This window comes from Urocitellus parryii, chromosome 9 (genome assembly GCF_045843805.1).
Source record: "Urocitellus parryii isolate mUroPar1 chromosome 9, mUroPar1.hap1, whole genome shotgun sequence".
Classification (NCBI taxonomy): Eukaryota; Metazoa; Chordata; class Mammalia; order Rodentia; family Sciuridae; genus Urocitellus; species Urocitellus parryii.
The window spans coordinates 10,533,426-10,560,818 of NC_135539.1; the positions used below are offsets into that span (position 1 = coordinate 10,533,426).

General features: G+C 42.4%; 1 long non-coding RNA gene and 1 other non-coding gene across 4 annotated transcripts in view; one reads left to right on the forward strand and one right to left on the reverse strand.

Moving 5' to 3' along the window:
- LOC144257051 (uncharacterized) overlaps positions 1–25,948 on the reverse strand; it is a 64,495-nt gene extending 38,547 nt beyond the window's left edge. The window contains exons 1-3 of one of the 3 annotated variants that reach the window (XR_013344365.1): positions 25,820–25,948; positions 25,100–25,154; positions 312–399 (exon numbers count right to left, since the gene is read on the reverse strand). This is a non-coding gene — a long non-coding RNA (uncharacterized LOC144257051). Of the gene's footprint in view, positions 1–311; positions 400–25,098; positions 25,155–25,819 lie in introns of those variants that run through there. The other 2 variants (XR_013344367.1, XR_013344366.1) reach the window with 2 other exon arrangements.
- Trnaa-cgc (transfer RNA alanine (anticodon CGC)) lies at positions 10,460–10,533 on the forward strand. Its single transcript has one exon. It is a non-coding gene; the product is annotated as a tRNA-Ala (tRNA).
- Positions 25,949–27,393: the final 1,445 nt, after the last annotated feature.

Here is a 27,393-nt window from a genome sequence, read left to right on the forward strand (position 1 = left end):
ACTGGCTGACAAGTCTCCTAACCACCCAAATACATGCAGCACCTACTATAACTTGGTTATCGGAAACCAGTACTTTTAAGACATAAGATAAATTACCTGTTCACAGAATCGAGTGGTACAGGTGCAGGAGCCCTTAGAATTCTCAGTTCTTGCACATGGTCAGTCTCCTAAATCCCAAAGATCTCTAAGCCCAAATGAATACTCACAGTCTTGTAAAGACTCCCACTTTTCCCACCTGTCTTCACTAACTAAGAAACTCATGCCACATCCTCCGGAAACACATGGTCCTCTGAGTCCCCATGCCTCCTGTTCCTGTACCAGGCACCTCCTCCTTTTCCTGGGTGAGCTCTCCAACATGAGCAATCCTCAAAGCTTTTAAGATTGAGTTTTCTTTCTTTCCTGTTGAGATAAAAGGATTATAGATAAATGGAAGATCAAAGCATAGAATATATAAAAGCTCAAATGAAATGTATAAAGAGACTAATTCCTTCTAAATCTCCTCCTGATTGACTTAGGTCTGCTTTTTACTGAGGTGTGCATGCACGGTCTCCATAGCATCTCTGCAGTTTTTAAACTTTGATATTTAAACATTATTAACTTAGCCATTATTATTCACTGTTTAGTAACGAGCAGTCAATTTTCTACCTCAAGAGCTGCTGTAGGCATCAGTTCTGCTGTCCCTGTCATCCGGTATAACCTTTGATCAGTGTCAGCTCTTTCTTGGTTGGTCATGATGAACTAGGACAGTGACCCTGGTAACAGAAATATGTCTTCTCTTTTAACAAAAGCACTTACTGAACCTCTCATTGGCATCTTGATTTGTTGGTACTTAAAAGTACGTTGGTCCCTCACTGTCCGTGGAGACTGGTTCCAGAACCCTCCTGTGGCACCAAATCTATGGATGCTCAGGTCCCTCCTATAAAACAGTGTAGTCTTTGCACACCACCTGTGCACATCCTGCTGTGTATTTTAAACCATCTCTAGATTATCTAAGTATTTAATACAGTGTAAATGCTGGGTAAGTAGCCGTTAGACTGTTCTGTTTAGGGAATAATGACAAAGGGGGGGTGTCTATATACATTCAGCACAAATGCAATTTTATTTTGTTTCCAAAATCTTTTCGATTCTCAGTTAAATCTACGATACAGAACCCTTGGATACAGACTGTGGGTTTGGAACTCCCTACAGGGCACTTCAGGAAAGAATTGAGGGGTATCAAGAGCCAGTTTGATGACCATGAACTCCGTAAGGTGATGTAGAGAACAGAGAAGGAAACAGGTGGAATAAAGATTTGAGCTACTAGTTTTGTCCCAGGGATAAAACTATACCCTCCAGGGTAAGAAACAAACCCACTGAATGATGACAACATTAATTGTTGGCATTCACTTCTGAATTTATTATTTTATGGAAGAGTTCAATCATAGTGTATTGACCACTAAAATAGACATACCACTTCAAATGACAATGGTCATTGTCACATTTCTTCACCCTAGCCTAGCACTTCAGCTTCGGGTATGTAATTTCTATTTTTTTTCTTCTTGTATAATTCCACCTGCCTTTTATTGTTGTGTCATTACATAAAACAAAAATCTTCACATAGTGTGTTCCATGATGGGGGTTTCATTCCAAGCGTTCAAAACTTAAGTCCTTCTGAGAGCTACCATATTAAGCAACCCGTGTCATCTGATACAATGTGGATAACAGTCTCAACTGTATTTATTTCCAGTGTCCCTTAACTCTCAAAATCTGCCGCCTGCTCTTGTACCTACGGGGACATGAAGACAGGTACACCGTCTCTTGTATGTTTGAATTTCGACCAGTAATTTCTAATGAACTTTAATTGGTCATTATAGGTGAAGGACTCTCCCTGTTACTTCCTCTCCCAACTAAATGAGTGTATTTTAATGTATTTCCAGTTGTGGAAAACTTTCAATATATTCATCAAGTATTTACTTTTCTCAAATTTTTTTATGAATTTTTACAATCAAAGAATCTTTGATAAAGGAACTACAGATGCATGCCGTTGCAAAATTAAAGTATTACTTTATTTTGTAGCAACATTTTACTAACTTTGCCTTTTTCCTTCCAACTAGCAAATACCCAATTTACTGGTGAACTCATGTGTAGCTTTTTCAAGACCTTTTTTAAAAGCCAGATAGATCATCATTGCTGTTCTGATTTTACAAGTTTTTTGCCTAAAAACTTGAAAACTCATGAAATATTGTGAGAAATCATTTTGAGTTTTGTTTATTTAAATCATAGTACCTCTCTTGATATTCCTTAAAATTACACAGGAAGAAATCATTTTTCATAGTGGCCGTAAATACTGTAAGTCACTGTTTCTTCAGTCTGAGGCTTAGTAGACTGGGTGTCTACTAAGAATGCAATTCCCCAGCTCAGCAGGACCTGAAGATAATTGTCTCTCGTTCATCAACCCATCAGGACACAAAGGAATAAATCCAGGTTTGGTGGTGGTGAAGTGACTTAGTACAAGACTAAGCCTGGGCCTTCAGCAGGAAAACCTTCCCTGAAGCAAATCTGGGGAAAGTAGCCAGAGGAGGGAGACAGGCATTATTGACCTTCGTTCTTGGTTTTGAAGCATAATTTGATCTTTTTTTTTTTTTGGCTCAGAGAACTTTAGGGAAATTCTCCTTTGTCTTCAATTTAACCTAGAAATGGCCCCTGAAAAACCAACACATTAAGAAGATTCTTTTCTCAGCCTAGAGTATATTCACATGTCACCAGGCTCCGAAATGAGTTGTCACTGTGCTTTATTATTTTGCCTCATAGCCATTTCCTTTCCGATCCTGAACTTGAACACTTCATGACCCGTCTTTTTAGCAGCCTTTACCACTGTGCTAGTGTTTTTTTAATTTATGGTTGTGTAAGTCAAGATTTGGATGGGAGGAAGATGAAACTGAAATATATCTATCTGTCACCAATGTGTGTGTGCGTGCGTGCGTGTGATAAAATGTATATTTATTCAACATCCTCCTCAGTATGTTACAGACAAAGCAAAAATAAAATGTATAGTGAAAGGGCATATATTGCCAACGTGTTAGTAAGTATTTAAAATTCAGAGTATCTTTTCTTTTTCATTACACAGAATAAATGATTAAAGCTGAACATTGGTGAACTGCCTGTGCTGTCTGACTTGCTAGTGATCCACTTTCTACAACATCAACATACTCCCCACTTTTTTTTTGCCATAAATATACTTTTCTGTGAGTTATTTTCACTCTGCAACAATCTACTTAACCAAGGGAAGGAGGAAGTATCCTCCTTTTGAAAATACTCAATTCTCTGGTACACAATGATTGCACAGTAGACACAGTTCCTGGGACATCTTAAGGAAGGTTAATTTTCCTGGTATGCCCACCACATGGATACTTGTTCCTTTGACATCAAAATTGGAAGAGAATTGTCCCCTTTGACACACCTGGAGATCACTGTGATTTTTTAAGCAAGTTTAATTATTAATTTACAAATTGTCTCATCTCAATGATTTAATTATTCTTGATTTGGCTTTACAATGTGGCTCCATATCCCTTTTTAATGAGACATGGGATACTTTATTACTCAAAATGCTTTAATATCTGAATAAAAATTTCGGCAGCCTAGTGAACCTTATTAGTAATATGACTTGCATTTGTTGAGGCTTTGTGCATTCTCATTTAATCCTCAACAAAACCATAAAGATGCTCAATCCTGTTTTACAGGATCAAAGCTGAAACACAGAGAGGTTAAGTAATTTGCCCACAATCACCCATAGTAAATGGTGGAACTGTGATCAGAAATCAAGTAGTCTGAATCTAGAGCCCAGAATGAAACACTGTGGACAGATTTGGGGAAGGAGCAGTTTGTGAGACTGGTTTGTGTCCACTTTCCTATATCTAATTACAAATATGCTCTAGAAAAAGCAAATTGTTTTGCATTTCTTGGCAAATTTATTTCTGCATGTCTTTGACTGACCAACCCTAAACCTCCAGGTCCTTGACTTTCTCCTAAACCAGTCTTAACATCTTCCTGATTTCCTCATTAATTCAGTCAAGTAGAATCTTTGACTTCTGTTTTTTTCTTTTTAATGAGACTTTTAACTTTTTGAAAATTATACTTTGCAAGAGTATTGCCAACATGACCTCATATAACTCCCATATAATGATAAGACCCACTTCCAACCTCATGCATCCTTAAGTTAAACTGGTCAAGTAGAAGAGAATAACACACACACATACATATATGCTGTGTAAGATATATATATATATATATATATAATTTCTTAAATATAAAGAGAAATATAATTGGGTACTATGATATTAATATATTAAAAACTGCAAGTTGATATTAGTTTTAAGAATTCAGACAATTTTAAGAGGCTGGCCTGTTGCTCAATGGACTCGCATTCTATTTGCAAAAGCCCAGTGTTTGATCTGATTTCCTCCCTTGTGGAGTCATGGATAACCTTTGGGTGTTAAAGATTCATGGATGATAAAAGAAGAATTTTAAATATTCTCAGGAATCTCTCTGTGTGACCAAGATATCTCTACACTGAGAAGAACATGACTCTCTGAGGACTGAAAGGTAAACAAAACTTGTGATTTCAAAGGGGTTTCCTGGGATTAGTGAAAATAGTCAATAAACCAGGTCTAATGAAATAGTGGCATAGCACATTTGAAAGGAACCCTCTCCTATGATTTTCAGCTCAGGAATGTGGTGTCAATTAGAGACTGCCTTTGCCTGAGTGAGAGAGTTGCATCCCTGTGCAACTTTATTTCTGGCAAGGGTGACACCCGACAGCTTAGGAGAGAAGACAATTTAGTAAAGAAGCGTGACTGGGCAGGTCTGTCCAGCGTCAGCCATTCATTGCATAAGGTGCAGAACTGTCTGGGTTTGATGCTGTTAACAGTCTCTGCCATCAGGGATGCACAGCCTTGTCATAAAGAGACGTCAAATCTAGAACATGAGCAAGCAGAATGAAATTGACACAGGAGAGATGTAAGTGCTCTGGAGGTCAGAGGAGAAGGGCAAATCCACAGAAGGACTAGGAGGGGCCTTGGAACAGTGGTGGAAGTCCAGACGGGTCTGAAATAACAGCTAGGACTTCAACAGACAGATGTGGTGGGGCCCTTCGGTAGAGTCCACCAGCTCAGCAAAGATGCATGGAAATGGAACAATGGTGTTTGAAGACTTGTGAACAGTGAGGCAGGAGCAACATAGTGGGCCCACCTTGTACCAGGCTCCCGAGGGATAGGATAAGAGGCTTGTCCTCAATTCAGTAGAAAAGCAGAAGGAAAAGATGTGACCAAAAAGTCCATCTGAGTTTGAAATGGAAAGGAACTACTATTAATTAAGCACTTACAGTGTGCCAGGGACTTGATAATTATTATCATAACCTTACAACCAGGAGACTGAGACTCTGGAGAGATTGAGAAATTAAAACGACAGCGGAAATAACTGCAAATTCAAATCACAAAGCTCACCTTCTTTCTCCCACTCCTTGCTGGCTGGCAGGGTGGAATGGTGGGGAGATCACTGCAGAAGCCACTGTACCCAACCCAAGCAATAGGTAATGAGGGCCAGAAAGAGGAAGATGGCTTTGGAAATGGAAGTAGCCAAAGTAGGCCAGTATCCAAGAGGTATCCAAGTAGGCCAGTCAATGGGGCAAAGGAAATAGATGCCTAGGAGGAGTCCAAAGCCAGTTTTGAAGCCTGGACTCAGGAAATAATGGGAGTGTTTAACAGGGAAAAAAAAGCAATTCTAGAGAAGGGCCTGTTTTAGAGGAAGAAGGATAAGCTCAGTTTGATAGTTACTATGAGATAGGTGAGGTCCATTTAAGGTGGAGGAGACATCTGCACAGAAGTGAGAGGTGAAGGCTTTGCATAAATGGCTAAAGGTGAAGAAACACAGAAGGACCAGCAGACAGCTTCAGACCATGCCCACCTTTAGGTGGAGGATAGAGACACAGAACTCGGGGAGGAAAGGGAGAGGGAACTGAATCACAGTAACCAGCCTGAAAGGCAGGAGAGAATTTCAAGGCACTGACCCCAAAGGTTAGGAGTGCCGAAGTCCTGGTGCTGGTGGCCTCAAGATGTACCTCAGAGCACACTGGTCATCATGGGTCATGGGGCAGGGGCCTGGGACACACTGCAGCCTGAGAGGCTGAGAAGCCACGGGGAAGGTAAAGATGGGGAAAAGAGACTGATCGGGGCGAGGCCCAGGTCAAAGGTGACTCTGTTCATGGGTGATGGGGATGCAGGAGCAGAGCAGACTGGGAGAAGGAGAATGCCCCAGAGAAGAACAGACAATTAAACAGCTCTGGCTAATGCTCAGAGCTGGAGGTAGAGAAAAAAATAATAATAAAAGTGGCCTTGCTTTTCTTCCTTTCACTCCTACAGAAAACCTGTTTTTGTATTGATTTGCCTCTTCTTAAAGAGGAGCATTTATGTTACCAGGCGTACCTCCAACTTGGCACAGAACCACAAGTCACAGTGAATAACAGCCAGCGCTTTTCTGAAGCCTTCTATTTTAACAAAGCAGTGGTGCTGTTTGGCCGAGAGGGCTGCCCGTATGTACACTGGCTGGGGAAAGGCCTAGAAGCCCAACTGTTTGTAAGCCAAGTTTTCAGCTTTATTATTATTGAAAGCATCCCTTTCAGCAAGTTACAAAGTCAAACCGCGTGCCGGCTAAGGGCACCTGAAGCGGCCAGCAGAGGTTCAGTGGCTCTCCCCAGCCAATCCCAAGACTTGGTAAGGATTTTTATTTTGGTTGTGCTGAGCTTACTGTAACTGGGGCGGCCGAGTTGCTATGGTGATTTGTTCTCAAAACAAAGCGCTTTGCTTCAATGCATTGAAACTGCCGATAAATCTACTTAATGTTGACTTGATCATGACATTAATTCTAGTTGAGACAGCACCCCACCCCCGCTCCCATTAGGACTTGGGTATAGGAATCTGAAGTGGGCCAAGAAGGCATTGGCTAAAAATAATAATAATAATGCAACTTGGCTTTTTAAACCTGGGGCTTTACAATTGACAGAGTTGAAGGCTGTTGGCTTGCAGCCTGGAGAGCTGCACCCTGGGGGCGGCCTGCAGCTGGGGGAAGGTTCCTCCTGAAGCAATTATGTAGTTAATTGCTCCAGTGTGGGCCTAGGTTGAAGGTTGTGACTCACACTTGGAGCTCACCCCTCCATGCAGGTGGGGCGGACAGGATGCAGGATGCAAGGACCTCAGCTGCAGCTTCCCGTTCCTCTGGTACATCTGCAAGTCCTCGCCCCCGTCTGCCCTTGAGGTGTGGGAAAGGCAGATCTTAGCTCCTCGGCACGGGCCCTCTTGGTCTCACCAGTAGGGGTCCCCATTGAGTCACGAGTCCTAAACTGCTGGGGCTGGAGTCACCGGACACTTTCAGGATGACTACGCTTTGACTGGGGTGTCTCTGCCTCTGATTTCTTGCCTAACCCCGTAACATGGGAGAGAAGAAAAGGAGATGCCTGACTTCCAGCGTGACTCATTCATTATAAACAAAACGGAGGACAGATTCACTGCCTCTTATCGGAACCGAGTATGTGCCCCAGGACAAGCGTGAGTCAGAACAGAAGTCCTGAGCCTTGTTGATCAGAGCATTTCCCCCCGCAGCCCCACCTCCCCAGGAAGGGTGCACTGGGGGGTGTAGCGCTGTGGGATCCTTAAATCCTATCAGAGACCCCACATTAAACCCTGGGCTTCTAAGTGAGTCAAATCCCCTCAAAACCAAGAAGCCTTCCAAGTTAAAGATAAAAATTGGCCATATCTACAAAGAAACTCATTTTGGAGTGGACAGAAATGTCTGTGATCTTAGCAGTGATGATTTCTCAGCATACGTCAAAAATCAACAAAGGACACTTTAAATATGTACAGTTTACTCTATGTAAATGATACTTAAATAGTTTTTTTTTTTTTTTTTAAAGAAGAAATAGCCGGGCTGGGGTGGTAGCTCAGTGGTGGAGCGCTTGCCACGCAGGCATGAGACACTGGGTTCGATCCTCAGAACCACATATAAAAATAAACAAATAAAACAAAGATATTGTGTCCGTCTACAACTCAAAAACAACTCGCAGACTGGCGGAGGTAAAAACACCTAGCCACAGCCCATCTTCAGTGTGCTGTGTCTTGAAGCTCCAGGTAGCTCTTCTCTTTCCATCCATACCCATGTCTGCTTGTGTGTGGGTGCAAACCCATAAAAGACACCGGCCTGCGGGACCCCGATGTTGTATCATCGAACACTGATCCCAGTCTCCCAGAGCATGTGTTACTTATTTTTTCACTTAAGACCCCACTCTCCAAAGGGAATGGTAGCAGCAAGAAGGGGTGAAGCCCAGGTTGGCAACCAATTTGGAGTGGTGGTGGTGGGGAGATGTTAGGTAGCCAAGAAAAAGAAGCACCTTCTGTGGACTCTGCCCCACCCAACCTCAGGCAGCCACCGGGTGGAGAGGGCTGTTTGTGCCTTCGTGTTCCCGGGGAGGCAAGTCGGGTCAAGTCTACAGCATGACTGCGCTCAAGAGCTGACTGTCAGCGGTGCCTGCAAAACACGCACAGGAAAAATGACTTCACGCTCGGAGACCAGCTTACCAGCAAGCATATTAATTTAGGGGAAAACGAACACAGGACTTAGATGGAAAGCAAAACAATAACAAAGAATGAAGTAGTTTGGCAAGTGGAGTCACTCAAAGAATGAGCAGTCACCGGCAGAGGGACGGGGGTTCAGTTTTTTTTTTTAATATAAATAACCTCAATTGGGAAAATATGAACATGTGTCTGTGCATGAACCTCCTATGACTTCCTGAAAAGTATATGGGATTTTTCTCCATTTGGATAAAATGGCCTTAGGGGACAGGAAAAGGAACTTTTCCTTTCTCCTTCTAGAGGTATGCTCTTGCAAATATCTGCTTTTGATGGATAATCTTATGGGAAAGGTCTGTATTTCTTTCATTTTGACGGCTAATTTCATCCCAAAGGACTTAATTATGTCTTTCATTTTCCCCTTTGGTTTCTAATATGACCAGCATTAGACCCTGCTGCTGTCTTTTGGCAAAGAAATTCAAGGTTTGTGTCCAAGCCATCTGGAGAATTTGTCGTTTTAACAAGAGGGCCATCTATGTGGGAGGGCTTTGTTAGTCTCCTAATTGCTCAATCAGTGTGTGTGTGGGGGGGGGGCGGGCGGTGTGCATGCACATATGCTGCCTCTCCAGATTCTGTACACTCTTTGAAGGTATGTCCTTGCCATGTGGATGTCCTCAAGCGCAATGCCTATCAGTGTCTGTAATTCCCAAAGATAGTCTCAGATTACAACTTCTTTTGACATACGCCATAAATACATTCATACTTTTTAGATCGATCTTTTTGCTATAGAAAACACTGTCCAGAGAAAATATGTTCTCAACTAGTCTTTCTCTTGAAATCCAAAAATTAGTATTTGGAAAATCATGTCTATTTATTCAACAAGCATTCTGAAGTGCCTACTCTGTGCCAGAATAGCAGAGCCCATCCCATAGATCAGAGTTAACAGGTCGTTGTTTTCTCCAGGCCCTAAAGAAACCAAAAAACAGGGCAAGCTTTTGTATTTGTAATAGTTGGAATTGCAGTAACAGTTACTTATTTAAAACAATGACAACTAACTCATTGCCTGGAAGTAGCCTGTGTTCGCAGCACTCCAATCTGCATTACAGAGCTCCGCTGTGCTATAAGCATGGGTTACAGAAGTTGCAAAAGGATACTTGGTGGCAAACTGCCAAGCAAGACCTTATTTCACATTTAATGCCTCGTAGGAAGAAGAGAACACGAGAGGAGTCTTTGGAGCAGACAGGAAAGTTCAGTTGTTGTGAAAAGCAAGGAATCCATGTCCTCGGTTGCTGGCTTTACTGAGCCGGGTCTGGGTGCCGTCCGGAAATGGAAGAGAATATTTACAAAAGAAAATACATTCTTCAGGTGGGTGTTTTGTAATGTACTCCTGAGAGCTGTTGTGGAGATAAGTTTCATAATGGGGCCTTTTAGAACAAGCTCTGAACCTTCCATCTGGCCCTTTGAATTGAATTAGTCAATCTGTGGTCCAAGCTCAAACCTCCTGTGTTTCTTAACCTTATTTCCCTCATCTTAGTCTAACTTCTGTTTAAAATAGATGCTTTTATAATTGGCCCCCTGGTACTTAATAGTCCACAAAACATGCATTGATCCATGCATGAACTTCTTTGATATTTTCAATGAAGATAAAACTCCCGAAACTTCCCCTCCCCCCATTGCCAAAAAAAAAAAAACAAAAAACACAAGGACCTTACAAGAAATTAAAACATATATCAACCCTATATATCCATATTCATTTGATTTCCCTCCTTCTCCCAAGCCAAAGTGAACCCTCATCCTGAGTTATGTGATTAATATTCCCTGACATTCTTTTCTATAGGATCTTATCGAGTCTTCTTTGTGGGGGCTGGGGATGTAGCTCAGTTGGTAGAGTGCTTGCCTCGCATGCACAAGGCCCTGGGTTCAATCCCCAGCATCACAAAAAAATAAAAATAAAAGTCTTCTTTGTGTTATATGTATAAAGTATGTGTATGCATACATGTTGTTTTAACTTTATAAAAAAAAAAGTGTAATTGTAGGGTTTACTTATATTGGTAAGATCCACCCTGGTGATGCATGTGGCAGGCATTCGGTTTGGCCTTTCTATAATATTTCATTATATAAATATATCAGAATTTATTCACCAGCACTCCCTTTCCTGGTTGTCTGGGTTACTCATAGGTTCCTGATATTATGAACTGTACTTTCATGAACATTCTTACATCTATCCAGTCTTATCCATGTGCAATCTAGGAGTGAAATAGTTGGGTTAAGTGTTACATTCAACTTTAGAGGACAGTGTCAAACTGGGTTTTTCTGTGTGTTTTTACTGGCGCATTATAGTTTTATGTAGCAGATATACAATCATATATACATGGAATACAATTCCCCATTTCATTCCCCAGTACTTCCTCTTTCCTCCCCCTCCTCCCTCACCTGTTCTCCTCCCTCTACTCTCCTGGTCTGCCTTCTCTTTACTTAATGCTTCTTTTTAAATTGGTGCTGTATAGTTATACAAAAAGGTGGAATTCACCGTGGTACATTCGTATGTATTCATAGCATAATTTGGTCAATTTCATTTCACAGCTCTTCCCTTTTCCTGTGCCTCCTCCCTCCCCCTCTACTCCACTGATATATTTTCCTGGGATCCACCCTCCTTTTAATTTTTTTTTTCTTATTTTGCTCTAGCTTTCACATATGAGCAAAAAAAAAAAAAAAAAAAAAAAAAAAACATTTGGCCCTTGACTTTCTGAGCCTGGCTTATTTCATTTAGCGTGATGTTCTCCAATTCCACCCACTCATTCACTTACCAGTAAATGCCGTCGTTCCATTCTTCTCTATAGCAGAGTGAAACTCCCTTGCATAGATATACCATATTTTCTTCATTCATTCATGTGTTGACAGGCACCTGGGCTGGTTCCATAACTAAGTTATTGTGAATTGTGTTGCTATAAATGTTGATGCGGCTGCATCCCTATAGTGTGCTAACTTTAGATCTTTTGGATAAATATCAAGGAGTGGGATAACTGGGTCCTCTGGTGGCCCATTTACGGAATATCCATACTGCTTTCCAAAGTGCTTGTACTAATTTGCAGTCCCACTGACAATGTCTGAGTGTACCTTTCCCCCCTCATCCTCATTTTCTCCTTATTATGCCTGGCAGGTTAATAAGATGCTTTGAGTCAAGTTCCCAGAACAGACCCTGGGTCACATACCATTAAAGCTAGAAGAAGCTTTAGAGATAGGAATGAGGAACCTAACTAAGGCTTATTCACTCCAACAACTATTAATCAAGACTAACTTGGTGCTAATTATTGCCCTAAGCCCTGGAAATTTACTAAAGAATGAGTCAAACAAGACCTCCACTTTCCTGGGGTTACCGTCTCATCTTGGGAGGGAATCAGGATGACAGTGTGATTAAGGTACTATGAAAAATACACAATGGTTAGATAGGGAGAGCAAGAAACAGAAAGCTACTGTTCTTGGGCCTCCCTTATTCTCCTTTGCCTTCCTGGGAGCAATGCTGAATAGTAGGGCATCTACAAGCACTCAAACTCCCATCTGAAAACACTTTCCACCACTGCCTGGATTGTTATCTGATATGCCACTCAAACCCACTCGTGCAGCCCCAGCACCCAAGCTAAGCTAACATGATTCAGAGAGCCACGGAACTATCAGTACACAAGACTGGATACGTTCTGAAATCCACTGGTGTCAAGTGTGCCCTCCCTGAGCACCCACTGTGTGCCAGCGTCCTGTGGCAGGGACCAGGGCTACCAAGATGAAAAAGTCAGTGCTTATGATCTCCAGGAACTCGCAATACCCTGGGCAAGGCAGAAACACATGGTGACACTTTCAAAGCACTGCATGTGCTGTGATGGAGACGTGAATGGAATTCACTGGGAACCCAGAAGAGAAATGTCTAGTCTGGTCTTGGAAGTCAGAAAGACTTCCTGCAAGAAGGGAGGCCTGCTGGATCAGTTTGTGCTCTGTAAGGCCACCAGGAGCAGAGAGCTAGGTGGGTGCTAGAGAGCTAGTTTTGAGGTTAAGCACACCATTTTAAGCACACAACTCTGGCTCAAACAGCCTCACTTAATATCTTACATTACCCAACCAGCAAAAGCATTCATTTTCTCATCTGTAAAACAGGGATGATAGAGAACCTATTAGGAGAATTAAATTGAAATGTGTCGAGTACTTAGCTCTTAGTCAATTCCTTTCATGACCAACTCACAGCAAATCAATTGGCCAAATGACCAATACACTGAATTTGCCTTACCAAGTAGCTTTAATTAGAATATTCATCTTTGAGTTTCCTATTGTAAGATATGCTTTTCTGTCTATTAACCAAATTTAGCTTGATAATGCCACCCAGCAAATGAATCTTGTGTAATGCTACCTTTTAAAAAGTGACATATGCAAAGCCCTGGGTTCAACCTTTAGCACTGCAAAGGGGGGCGGGGGGCGGTGGCAAAGCAGGAATAAGTCTAAGCTGATTTTTTTTCCATGTGAATTGATATTTTCCAAATATTAAGCATTTAATGGTCAAACAAATTTGCTTCAGTTTCTTCTCACTTCCTTTTGATACTCATGAATGTCTTTTTCTGTTCTTTCAATTGTAAATATTTTTTATGATCTCTCATCAGTGTTCTCTCTCTCTCTCTCTCTCTCTCTGTCTCTCTAGTTGAACAGAATCTCAGTTGACTGAAACAGCAGACATCTAAATGCTGGATAAGAGGGTTTTGTGATTGTTAGAAAATATAAACAGGAGATAAATAAATAAATGTGTGTATGTAAATTTTTACTAGACAGATATCATTTCCAGCACTTCAATGTGTATCCTAGACTTTTCTTCTGTCAGGCTTAAATTTAAATTTATTAAGTTTAAAATAGAATTTAGTTGTAATTCAGTTTTAAACAAATCAAATTTTAATGCAAAACATCCCAAAGAAGTCTGAAATCTCAATTAAGTTTAAAAGCATATTAGAGAAATCAGGATTAGCTGAAACAATTCTTTCCTGAGAAATGCTGAAAATTTTGGCTGTAACAAGAATCATTTGAAATACGTGAATAAGTAGCAGTTTGCATAAACATTTGACATAAAAATGTGTTCAATCATTCAAAAGCGAGAAAGTTAATTTCCTCGGAATAAACTAGTATAATGAATCGTGTTATCAATACTTCATTTCTGATATGCATTAACCATAAATAGAAACTTTAAAGGAAACACTCAACAAAACCAGCTTTATAAAAAAGCCCAAGATTGTTAAGTGATCATCAAAAAGTTGAACAAAGATTGTAACCAAAGCATTGACCATATTCTTTAAAAAAAAAAAAAACAACTCAATGTAACCATTTTATAATCCAGATAATGGGTACATGGTAATTTGTGGTATAATTTTTCCCCCATGGCTGGGTACTGATTCCAGGACCTCACACATGCTAGGTAAGCACTACTATGTTCTACCACTGAGCCTCACTCCATAGCCCTGTATAATGTTTATGTAAGTTTGAAAATTCTAAATATGCAGGCTGGGGGGGGGCAGGAAGTTGATGTAAGATCAAAATTTCCTATAAGAAATGCTGAAAGCATATTCCTGTCAATAACAACCAAAACTAAATATTGCCTAAAGCTATGAAATTTTCTGGTAAAGGCTACCGAAACTTTTTTTTTTGTTTTAATGAATAACCAAACTGATATTGTTGGCCAGTGGTTCATTCTGGAAAACTAATTTAATAAATGGGTTTTCATAGATTAATTCCTGGGATATTAAGCCTCGAAGAAGAGAACGCACTCCTGGAAGGAAAAAAAAAAAACAGAAAGTAGATGTGGGAAAGAGGAAGCAACAGAATTTAGCTGGAATTCTGCAACCCAGAGAGGGAGAGGGAATATGGAGGAGTTTGGCAGGGCCCACTCCTAGGGCAGTTAAAGCCATGGAGGGTTTTATAATACTTGGAAGTTGTATTGTGAGGGTTTTTGTTTCCTGATTGTAAGCATAACATGATCTCATCGAATCTGGACTAAGGAGAAGAATCTGAAAAAAGAAAATGAAAAACATAATCCTGTCACATTTTTACGGGACATGCTAATAAGCATTTTTCTTGATACTGTACTTTTTCTCCTGAAAGGCTGTATGTTTTGACATATGACCGGTGGGTGACTGCCTGACCCCAGTCAAGGACCTTTCCAGAGAGTACCTTTCTCCACCCTGGAGCACCTATCAGTATTGACCATTATTTTTATTTTTTTTAATTTATTATTCATGACAGCAGAATGCATTTCAATTTATAGTATACACATGGAGCACAATTTTCCATGTCTCTGGTCGTATACCAAGTAGAGTCACACCATTTGTGTCTTCATACATGTACTTAGGGTAATGATGTCCATCTCGTTCCTCCATCTTTCCTACCCCCATGTCCCCTCCCTCCCCCTCCCTTCCGTTTGCCCTGTCTAAAGTTCCTCCATTTCTACCATGCTCCTCCTGGCACCCCCATTATGGATCAACATCCACGTATCAGAGAAAACATTTGGCCTTTGGTTTGGGGGATTGGCTTACTTCACTTAGCATGATATTCTTATCTTTAAAACAAAAGGAACTTCTGCTAAAGAAATTATAGCAGTCCTTTTATCCACATGGGGTAACAGATGCCTGAAAACACTGAACCCTCTATCTATCGACTGCTTTTTCTATGCATATATGTATACCTATGAGAAAGTTTGTAAATTAGGCACAGTAAGAGACTAACAGCAGTAATTAATAATAAAATATGACAGATATAGCAATATGCTATATATGCAAATGTCCTCTCTCTCTCCCTCTCTCTCTCTCTCTGAGATAAATAAATAAATGTGTGTATGTAAATTTGTACTAGACATATATCATTTCCAGCACTTCAATGTGTATTCTAGAATATTCTTCTCTCATTACTCACATGGATGTTATGGAATCTTCTCATATACAGTATATTCTAATTTGTAAGTTTTTCTGCCTAACACTACATATAGTTCAAGTTATAAATGTTCATCTACATCAGTGTTTGAGTGGCACAGAATATTGCATCGTGTGGGCAGTATCTAAACTGCATTCCAAAAGTGCGTCACAGTCACCAACCAATCACAATGGACTCTGGCTAGTGCTGTCATACACTGTCATTGACTGGGGCTTCACTGAGCCAATCCCACTGTGCTGACTCTTGTTTCCATTTGTCCCCAACCAGCTGCAAGGATGAAATGAGTATCTTGTTCACTAAATCTTTGTGCACAGCATGATCATTTTCTAAGGAGACAGTTTTTAAAAGTTCACTAATAAGTTTTATTAAGTTTAATAATTCTTAATCAAAAGAATTTCCATGTTTTAACTTTTGTAATATATTTAACCAAATTGTTCTCCAAGGTTTTATCAATTTACATTCACTTTGGTAGGAAACAGGGGTCTATTTCCCACACCCTCTGAGAATACTACCATCAATATTCTAAGTTCAAATAGCATTTCACTAATTTAGTTTGCATGTCTTCTATTACTATTGAGATGAAATTTTCCATGTTTCTTGGTCATTTTAGATTGTCTGTGTGGACTTGCTGTTGGTATTCTTTCTCCTTTTGTCCACCAAGTGTCCTTTCTCTTATTTATTTGCAAGAAGTATGTCTACTGAGAGCATTGTTTTCATAAAAGCTGCAAACCTTTTGAATAAATTTGTCTTTTGTCTTTTTTCTATAACTTTGTCTTTTAGATTCTTAAAAACATTATGTTGTTAATCTTTCAGTATTTTTTAAATTCTCTTTGTGTTTGAGTGTGCATATATATTTGTGTGTGTATATATATATATATATATATATATATATATATATAATCCACCCAGTTTTTCTTTTGGCATTCTTTTTTCATTCTCTTTATTTAAATCTTAGTTCCACTGAAAATTGATATCAGTATGAGATACAATGCACGGACCTAACCTTCTTTGAAATGATGAGCTTCGTGGTTGAACAACATTTTTTGAAAATATTCTCTTTGCCTCCTGATTTTAATCGGCACCTTCGTCTTATGTTGTACATCTGTTTGTAGCTGGATATATTTTTGTCTTTCAATTCTATTCCTATGTTATGTTGATTATTCTTGCAATCATAAATGTTTATCATTCTGTAACGACTTTTAATAACTTGTTGAATAGTTGCCTTTCTATTATTATTCTGTTTGAAATTTTTATTGGCTAACTGGCCATCGTTAAGCATTTATTCTTCTACATGAACATTCAATATTCCTTTTGTCAGATTTTTTTTTTAAAAATTGTGATTTGATTTTTCTTGGAATTATGTCACATTTATGTTATTCTGGTAATGATGGGCATCCTTTACAACATTAGGAAATTAGTGTGTTTTGCCATTTGTTGAAGCCGTTTTTCATGTTCTTCAGTCCTATTTTATAGTTCACTCCATAAAGATGGAGCGATTAACTTGCCCAGTTAATTTGAAGCTATTTACCATCACAGCACATTGTGACAGAGCTCTCCTCCCTCTGCCCTGCCCTCGCCATCCTGCTGTGTGAACTTTTATGGGTTTTGTAACTGACCATCTTGCGGGGCTCACTCACTATGAACACTTTTTCAGCTGATACTTTTTAACATTTCAGGTAGGACAATGATAATTTTGTGCCCTTCTCAATATTCCTATTTTTTTTCTCTTGTCCTGAGCGTGGTTCAGGAATTCACAATTGTGGGGACACCATTTACCCCGCCTCACTATCCCTGAATCTGTTGGACCAGAGCACCCTCATTTTCCCTTCTCTCTCTCTCCTCAGTGCCTGATTATCAGGACTGGGACCCTTAGTAAAATTGACTGGGACACTTTTAAACACTTTTATAGCCTGAAGCCAATTCAATTATATAGAAAGCGTCTCTTACCTTAACAGGTAACTGAGTTTGTCCATCCACCCCCAAAAACACCTGAACCACTATCTCATGGAAGTGGTGGGGAGTTCTTTATCAGATTCTTCCATGGCTTTTAGTCTCATCCAATTTTTGTATCTCTTCTTGAGCAGGTTGCTTTGCCTTATTTTATTTTCATAAATTTAAAAAAGTATGCTTTCTTTATTTTATTTTGGTACTAGGGGATTGAACCCAGGGGCACTTAACTACCAAGCCACATCCCCACCCCTTTTTATATTTTATTTAGAGACAGGGTCTTGCTAAATTACTTAGGTCCTTACTAAGTTGCTGAGGCTGGCTTTGAACTCGCACTCCTCCAGCCTCAGCCTCTCAAGCCACTGGATGCTTTCAACTTTAATCCTTTGTCTCTATGTTTCTAATCCCTTCTTAATTCTAGCATTATTTATTTGTATTTTCTTTTTTCACATGTAAACTTGCTAGAGGCTTGTCTCTTTTATTTTTATTTTTGTTTTGTTTTGTTTTGTTTTGGTACCAGGGATTAAACTCAGGGGTACTCAACCACTGCTCCACATCCCCCGCCCTTTTTATTTTTTATTTTGACACAGGGCCTTGCTAAGTTGCTTAGGTCCTCGCTAAATTGTCGAGGCTGGCTTTGATCCTGCCTCAGCCTCCTGAGTCACTGGGATTACAGGTGTGCACCACCGCCACCCCCTGCCTTTAGTGGTCCTTTAAAAGAGCTAGCTCTTTGATTTCTTATCAATTCTATTATTTTCTGCTTTCTAATTTACTTATGTCTCTTTTATCTTTCACTTTCTGTCCATTATATTTTATCTCCATTTTTTTGTCAATGGCTCAGTGCTTCTTTTTTAATCCTTCATTTTTATTCAGTTACCATTTAAACTTTGTCTCCTCTCCAATAAGTGACCAGAAAGAAGGATGCACAGAGAGGACACTGTAGCTAGGAGAGCGGGCTCAGAAATAGGGATCAGCACCGCACTTCTCTGCTGGGCTCTGCCTCTTGGGTGCTAGCTCTTCAGATGGTGCCATTATTCGCATCATCTCTTTCCTGCTTTGCTTCCTGCTAAATGTTAACCAGAGAGCCAAAGTAGCCCAGGGCTGCGCTCCATCTTTGGCAGTCATGGAAACGAAGGCCCTTCAACTTGATAGCTTTTTCTGAAGCAGTTTGGTCTCATTTGCAGGACCCTGGGGCCTAAGTGGCACTTCCTTGGAATTGCATCTATCAGCCTGAGAATGTGACCATAAACAACAGACGACAACCTTATGTACTGAGTGTTTCTGACACCCTGGCACAGGAGCCACTCTGCCCTGCCCTGCCCAACCCCAGCCTACCCCAATCCCCTCAGCCATCTCTCATCTCCTCCTGGCTCTGCAGGATTTATAGAAGGAGGACTCTGGTACTGAGCATTAAGAAGATGTAAGGGACCACGTGTCTGGATTTGATTGGAAATATCAGACTGTTGAGGGGGAGGAAGGATGTACAGTGTCAAACACTCTTCCGTCAGACCAGGCTAAGTCTACCTGTGACATCTCAAAAGGCTCAGTCCCAAGGCATCCCAGGGCCTCAGCAGAGAACCTTAAGGAACCCCTGATTTTAAACCCTGACTTCCAGTGGAACTCCATGCAGGACAGCGTCAGTGACCACTGGCCTTTTGCATATGGTGACCAGCAGAGAGGAAATACAAAATTGGGGAATGGAAGGAGGTGGGTGTCTGGCCACGCCCGATTGTGCAACCTCCCTTCTTTATGGAACGCAGATCTTCACTTCTAATCAGTTCCTTGCAGGATCTCAGTTCCTGTGTTTCATTCCTGAAATGATTAGCACTGATAAAAGTTTACTGAGCTTTTGCTATGTGCCAGATATTTTATGCTTAAGAATTCTTTTTTAATAGCTTTACTGGGACAGAATTTATATACCATAAAACTGATTCATTAAATGTATACAATTCAAAGATTTTCAGAAAATTTATAGGATGGGGCCGCCATTATTAAAATCCAGTTTTAGAATGTTCCATCATCTTCCAAACTCCTTTCAATCTTTTTGTAGTCAGTCCTCTAACCCATGTTCAGCTCCATGCAATCTGCCTTCTGTCTCTATAAATTAGTCTTTTCTAGGAATTTCATATCTATTGAATCATATAATATGTATTCTTTTGTATCTGGTTTATTTCCCTTGGTACAGTGTTTTTGAAATTCATCTATGTGATAGCATGTATCAGTATCCCATTCCTTTTTATTGTTGAATAGTATTCCACTCTGTGGATATACCACATTTTGTGTTAACTATTGACAAGATGATGGACATTTGGATCACTGTAGCTTTTTAGTCATCATGAATACTGTTGATATGAATGTTCACCTACAAATATTTTTGTGAACATGTGTTTTTGTTTCTTTTAGTTAGATATTTAGGAGTAAAATCATTAGGCTGCTTAATAAACTTCTTTTTAACTTTTAAAGAAACTAATGAACTGTTTTCCTGGGGGACGATACCATTCCCACAAACGATATATGAAGATTCTAGTCTCTCCATATTCTTGCTAATGCTTGGTGTTGTCTACCCTTTTTATTGTAGCCAGTCACATGGGCATAGAGAGGCTTCTTGTTGGGTGTGGTTTTCTATGTCTGCCCCACCCCCTCATCAACACTATTAGTCAGGATAGGCTAGGTTATGCTGTGGTAACAAGCAACCTCCAAGCCTCAGTGACTTCAAACCATAAGGGTTATTTCTCACACATGCTGCATGGCTAGTGATGACTAGAAATGATGAGGAGAAGGAGTGCTCGTCAAAGGCACTAAGGGACCCAGGCTGATGGGAAGTCTCGGAGGAGGAAAAGGCAGACTGCTGTGGTTTCAACGTCCCCACCAATGCTCATGGTGAAATTTAATTGCATTGTAACAGAGGTGGCATCTTTGAGAGGTGGGATCTTTAAGAGATGATTAGAACAAACAGGCACCACCCTTGCCAATGGATTAAGCCTTTTATCGCAGGAGTGAGTTCTTTATTAGCGGACTCTTGGTGAAAGGATGAGTTCGGCCTGCTTTCTCTACTTGCCTTTCTTCCATGTTACAATGCAGCACAAACGCTCTGGCCAGACGCTGGCACCATGCTCTTCCCAGTCTCCAGAACTGTGAGAAATTCTTTTCTTCTTTATAACTTACCTAGTGTGTAATATTCTGTTATAGCAACAGAACATGGGCTGAGACACAGACCACACCTACTCTCAAAGCTTCTGCCTGGTAGTGACAAAATCACTTTCATTCCTATTTCACTAGCTGGCAATTCACACGGTCACCATTAACTTCAAAAGAGGGCAAAAAGGCCTGGGCCTGTGGCTCGGTGGTCGTGCACTTGCCTGGCATGTGTGAGGCACTGGGTTCAATTCTCAGCACCGCATAAAAATAAATAAATAAAGGTCTATCAGCAACTAAAAAAATATTTTTTTAAAAAAAGTAGGGTGAAAAATAGAATCATCATTTTATCGAGAGGGGAAGGTGAATTGGAATATTTGTGAAAAGCTAATGCATTTCATAAATGCTGAGGAAGGTATTCTAAGCTTTTTATAGACTAGGAAGTCAAAGCTCAGAGCTGAGGGGCCTTGAGGAGGAAACACTGCTAATAATTTAAGCCTGCGTTTGTGTGTGTGTGTGTGTGTGTGTGTGTGTGTGTGTACCAGGGATTGAACTCAGGGCACTCAGCCACTGAGCCACATCCCCAGCCCTATTTTGTACTTTATTTAGAGACAAGGTCTCACTGAGTTGCTTAGCACTTGGCTGTTGCTGAGGCTGGCTTTGAACTCATGATCCTCCTGCCTCAGCCTCCCAAGGCTGGGATGACAGGTGTGCGCCAGGTTGCTTGCATTCTTATTAACTACATTGACACTTTCACTGAGATACTGTTTCCTACAGAGTTTTGAAACATCTCCACTGAGGAGCAGGATACACACACACACACACACACACACACACACACACACGAACAACTTTGGCACATGGCTTTACTCAGTCCCACAGTGAGATGGAGCTCACATCTAGAGAGCCATGTCATGATCTCTAAATACTGACTCTGCCTGCTTCAAACTAGGGCCCATGTAATCATCTCCTTAGAGACATAGAAGACCCCTGGTCCTGTCTCCACCTTCATAGCTACAGATCATATCCTTTTACTACCCGACCCCACATACATGGTGCTTTTGCTCTCAAAAAACTCCAGACCAACTTCCAAACAGAGAAAATCCTCTGTGCTTGGAATGGGTCAAATCAGTTTCTTAGTTACAGGCCAGCAAAGACCAGGAGAGGGACTCTAGGGAAGAGCAGCACGTAACTCCAAGCTGACTTGGTGGCCCAAGGAGAGTACAGCCGTGGGTTTCCAGGTCCCCGTGCTGAGAACCGCGTCAAGGTCAGGTGTGCAATGCACCCTGCAGGCCTGGACCTGGCTCTGCCCGCTGGCTTTGAAACCTTGCCCAGCTGGCTCCTCTAAGCCTTACTTCCCTCCTTGGTAAATGGCAATAGTAGGAGGACTTAGAATAAATAAGGAAGTATGTGAAAGTCCTTAGCAGGGCTCCCGGAGCTTGGTGAGGGTTCAGTGGTCATGTTAACCAGGGGGACCATTGACGTCGTCATAACCTCTTCAGGTAGCTGAAAATGGAAGTCTCCAGATTTGGGGTTCAGGGACTTGTTGGTCTTGGAATCATATTCTCGGTTGAAGTTCCCCTGGGAGGACTGTCTCCGTTTCTGATTATGCCTACCTTTGTCAACACTAGTCCAGGGCCATTTATGATAAGTTGAGGGAAAGGAAAGAAATTCAAGAAGGCATTGAAGAGAAGAGGAAGGGGCTCTTTCCTTGGGGAACAGGAGGCTCATGATTCCCTCGGGGGGCAAGCAGCGTCCAGTGGGGGAAGAACATGGCTGTGCCTTCCTTACTACCTCTGGGCCCCGAGCAGCTCCCCTCGCCTGTCTGGCCCTCCGGGGAGGAGAACTTAAGCCGTGGAACTTTAGCTTTGCCTCTGGTGTCTCTTTAAAGTCTCAGTGGGGTGAGTCCCTGTCCCCACGCTGGATAAGAACTTCAGGCTGGCCCCAGAACATTCCCTCTTACCCCTAGTTGTAAACAGTCCTTTTATTCCCAAGTCCCACAGTTAGTCTCTTCCCTAAAATCGGAATGTCCTCCCTAACACACTGACCTGTACTCAGACTTTTTTGAAGAGAGCCTCCTTTCTCTTCCTCCATGTGGTCCACTGGGAAGAGGAAAATCGAGGCCTTCTCTCCCAACATGTGCACACGGGGGCTGGAAGCAGGCAGAGGTAGGACCCATAAGGGTGGGAAGGAAGGTACTTCCTTGGGTGGGCTCAGGCACCACGTGGGTCAATACCTGGGCACGGAAGGAGCCACCAGCCCTGAGGCAGCTGCAGCTCTGGCCACCTTAGGAATCCCTTCCTGCTTTGCAGACTCGGGTGGTCCACCTCCCCGTGTGTCTGCTGGGGATGCATGCCCTCCTGACGATCCCAGGAGACCATATCTAAGATGGTCCACAAGGCAAGACCGTCTTCAGGAATCATACTCTGCCAGGACAAGCTTTGGGCATACAAATTCACACCCGTTTCTGTGTTAGTCAGCTTTCCTTGACTGTAACAAATATCTGAGTTAATCCATTTATAAAGAGAAAAGGATTCTTTTGGCTCACAGTTTTGGAGTCCCTGACTGTTTGGCCCCGTTGTTTTTGGTTCTGCGGTGAGGCAGCACATCAAGACAGGAGCCTGTGTTAGGAAAGCCCGTTCACCTCAACTTGAACCAACTTAAACAGTAAAGGGAAAGATTTCCAAATGTAACAGAGGCAGAAAGAAAAAGACTGGGGTCCTACAATCATTTTGGAGGGACACCATCAGTGACCTACAACCTCTACTTGGTGCTCGCTCTCTCTCTCTCTCTCTCTCTCTGTACTATGGATTAAACCTAAGGGTGTTTTACCACCTAGATATACACCAGTGCTTTTTGATTTTTATTTTGAATCAGGTCTTGCTAAGTTGCCAAGGCTGGCCTTGAACTTGTGATCCTCCTACCTCAGCCTCCCGCATAGCTGGGATTACAGACTCCCCTAAGCTCAGCTGGGTCCCACCTCTCAAAGGCTCCACCACCACCACCCAATAGCATCAAGCCAGGGACTAAGCCTGGGCTCTGGGGAGATATTCCAGACCCAAGCCATAGCAGCTTCCTCTCTGGTCTCTAACCTTCTGTACTCTCAGGAGTAATTGCACACAGTCCCTGTGCCTCCATCTCCCCAGAGGATCAAACTCTCCACAGCCTCTCAAAGAAGCTGGTCTAGAGGTGCAGGAACAGGTAAAACATCCCCAACTTTACTGTATGTGTGTGTTCATCGGAAGGTGAATAACAGTCTAATGTTTGTAAAACCCTCTAATACCTATTGATTCTTTTATATCCTCTTTGTGGACTAGGGATTTGTGGAGCTGGCAGGATGTGAGCGGTGAGACAAGTTCTAAAGCTTTGTCTGTAGAAATCTCCAGCTTCATGTGGTAACTCACTTGGCGATTTTGCAGCTTTGAAATCTTGGTGCCCCGTCCTCATTTCCTCAGGCATGACCCTCCTTATCTATTGGGGTTTTGGGAAGATGCAGTGACATCACTGGTGCTTGCTAGGTGCCAAGCAGGGTGCCCAATACTTAGTAAGGCTCAGATATGTGATTGACATTATTCCCCCCAAATCCCTGTCCCCTAAAGAGGATGTAGCATTCGATAAATGTTAATGAATAATTGATAGAAATACCTCAGTGTATTTCAAGGCAGATTAAAATAAGTGCCAAGTAGCTACAAGTTTTGTATGGCGACAACCAAGGGCAGTGACAGGTAATTGTGCCATGTGCAACCTGAGGAAGCTTCGGCCAGGAAATGGCCTTTGGGATTTGAGTCACTGGGAATGGAGCAGGTGGGCTATGCAGATGGGCTTTCATTGATGGGTGGCACTGGGTTATTGGTTTGGACTAAACCATGTTTTTTTGTGGGCCAGCCTCTCTCGGGTAGAGCTCTTTCCATTATAAGTGATAGAAGATCGACTTGAACCAACTTAAACAGTAAAGGGAAAGATTTCCTAAAAGTGCAACGTAGAAGCACAGGTTCTATCTAGCAGCAGGCCCAGCTGGATTCAGGCTTCTGGATGCCACCAGGACCCACTTTGCAGTTCTGGTTACTCTCAGTATTGATTTCATTCTCAGCCCAGTAGCCAGCCTGCCTCTGGGGGGTGGGGACAAGGTGGTGGGCACTTCCCAAACTGCCTAGTTCCAGTTCAAATCCAGTGAAATGAAAGTCCAGCACGTCTGCATCTTTGCCTCCCCCCACAACAGTCCAGACATCTGATATAATCCCCTGGCCTCAGTTCCATGGCTCTGCCTCGAAGATTCCTATGGGTGGGGAGGTACTGCGAGGGGCTTCACCCCAAGACAAGGCGCCAGAAGCCCCTGAATTGATAGTGGGAAGAGCTGGCACCTGGGAAGGAAGCAGGAGCTGCCAGCAGAGGGATACTCCAAGTACTGATTTTTCACCATGAGACACCGGCCACACTCTGGGTCAGCTGCACAGCCTCCAACCCTAACTCACCAGCTGCATGACCTTGTGCAAAGTACCTCATCTCTCCGTGCCTCAGTTTCCTCATCTGCAGAAAAGAAATAGTAGTAAGTCCAACGTCATAGGGTTAGAGAAAAACCTAATGAATTTTTACAAATCTCTTAGAACAGTGCGCTGAAATTGCCTGGCGGAGTCAATGGAGCTGTCATTACGTAATGGCTTCCTTTCCCTGTGATTTTATGTTTATTCAGTTATTCTGGACGTCTCCGGCCCCCGCTTGGCTATCATGGCGGCGGGAAGTCATCCACCTCTCAAGCACACCTCAGTGTGACGAAAACCAAAGTCATGCTGGGGCTGGGGCTCCAGTCCACGTTGCTCCCGGCCATAAAGATCACCATGTGTGATGAGGGTCCTTGTCATCTGCAGCTCAGGGTCCGCCATGGAAACCCTAGGCACCCTGCATTTGGTGGCATTCGGGGAAACCAGGAGGAAATCTTAGCACTTGGGCCATTCCCGGAGGGACTTTGCAATCTAATCTAAAAGGCCGGAACATTCTGTCAAATACAATCTGAACCAGGACCCATTCCCAGGAGGAAACTGCCCAAGTTGGCTGGCCAGGGTGTTGATAGCATGACCTCCTTCCTCTCTCGGCCCCTTCTCAGGGTGTGAATGAGCATGTAGAAAAGAGAGAGAGAGACAGAGAGAGAGAGATGAAGACAACAGAATCGGGCCAAATCCCAGTGTCTGACTCACCTGCTTTATTTTCTCCCTCCTGGACAACACTTGAAAAGGTACAACCCTGCCACACGTAGTACCGGGGTAACCCGAGAACATCCATGCAGGGAGTCTGTCCCCGTGAAAAGGACCTTTCAGTGACACGGAGCCCAGCGTATCCCCGCTCTATTTATAGGAACTGTTTGTTTAATTTGAGTCTGGTCTCTAAGAATAAGAAATGAGCTCATCCTGGGGCACAAGCCAGAGCCTACAACTCAAGAGATGACCCATGGATCCCTCTGCCTTTTCTTCTGGCTCCGAAAGGGAGAAGGGTTCAAGGGTGAGCCACTTGGGTTGTGGCCCTGACACCAGGCATGTTTGGTTGCTGGTGGTATTTCAATATGGTTTAGGGGGCTTGATTTTTTGGATTGGTGATGGAATAATAATAGGTCTATGACCCCTTTGTCTCTCCCAAGGATCCACAAAAAAACCCTTGAGCCCTTGGTTGGTGAAGCATCAGATGCAAGGAGACCCCATGAGGATTCCGATGTCCCCCAGGAAGGAGGAGGGTGTGGCTAAGGAGGAGAAAACCCCTTTCTCTCCAGTATCTTCCTGACCTGGAGGCAGAGACTGGGGCCAGGTTGTCTCTCAAAGTACAATACCATTCCTGGGTGTTTGTTTTGTTGTGTTTTTTTCAAGGGTGTGTGATAAGGACCAGGAGCTGTGACCCACTTAAACTTTAAATATCTAACCCAGAACTTGTGGCACTGAAGTGCAAAGGTGAAGCCTCTCCGGAGAACTAGTTTAGATTGTGCCGGAAGCTGCTCCCTTTGCTGGCATGTTGGGTTAGCGAGCCCGGGAACCAGACCTACTCATCCTGAGGGAAGGGACTTGGGTGAAACGGTTGGGCTTGGTACGATTTACTGGTTAATTACAGCTTCCCCTCCACCATGCTCCCTCTCCAGGAAGGAAAAGAATAGTATCCCTTTATTTACTTCCTCTCCTGTTATCTGTTGACCTTCTCTCCTATGCCAGACAGTACTCTAGGGCCAGGTGGTGACTAGGTGACAGGTATGATTAACCGTGAAAAAATTCAGCCTCGGATCCTGAGCTGAAAGTATGTACAAGGCCATCTATGTGTTTGTGAGGTGCCAGGCTGGAGCACCCAATCCAGCTAAAAAGAGCTGTCCCTGCCCTTAAGAAGTCTGGAGTCCAGTGAGGAAGATGAATATTAATCAAATAATTGCCTAAATAAATATATTATCTCTCACTAATGATGGAGAGTTCTGTACAGAAAAGGTCAAGGTGCCCTTTGAAAGAGCAGACAGAGGAATGGGCCTGGATGTGGGGACCGAGAAGGACCACGCACATCAGACACCACAGATGGTGTGCTGTCTGCTGAGCATAGAGATGACTGATGGCTGTAGGTAGGTGGCATGTTTTTGAGTTTCCATGAGCTGCTCTGGGACACCCATACCCTCACCCAATTGTCCTGAGGGTGATCACAAGCAGGAATGTCTCAGGGAGAGTTTGTGTCCACAGAGAAGTTGGGGATTCCACCAGGTGATGGGCACATGGAGGCTTTGGCCTTGACCTGTGGGTCTGCCATAGAT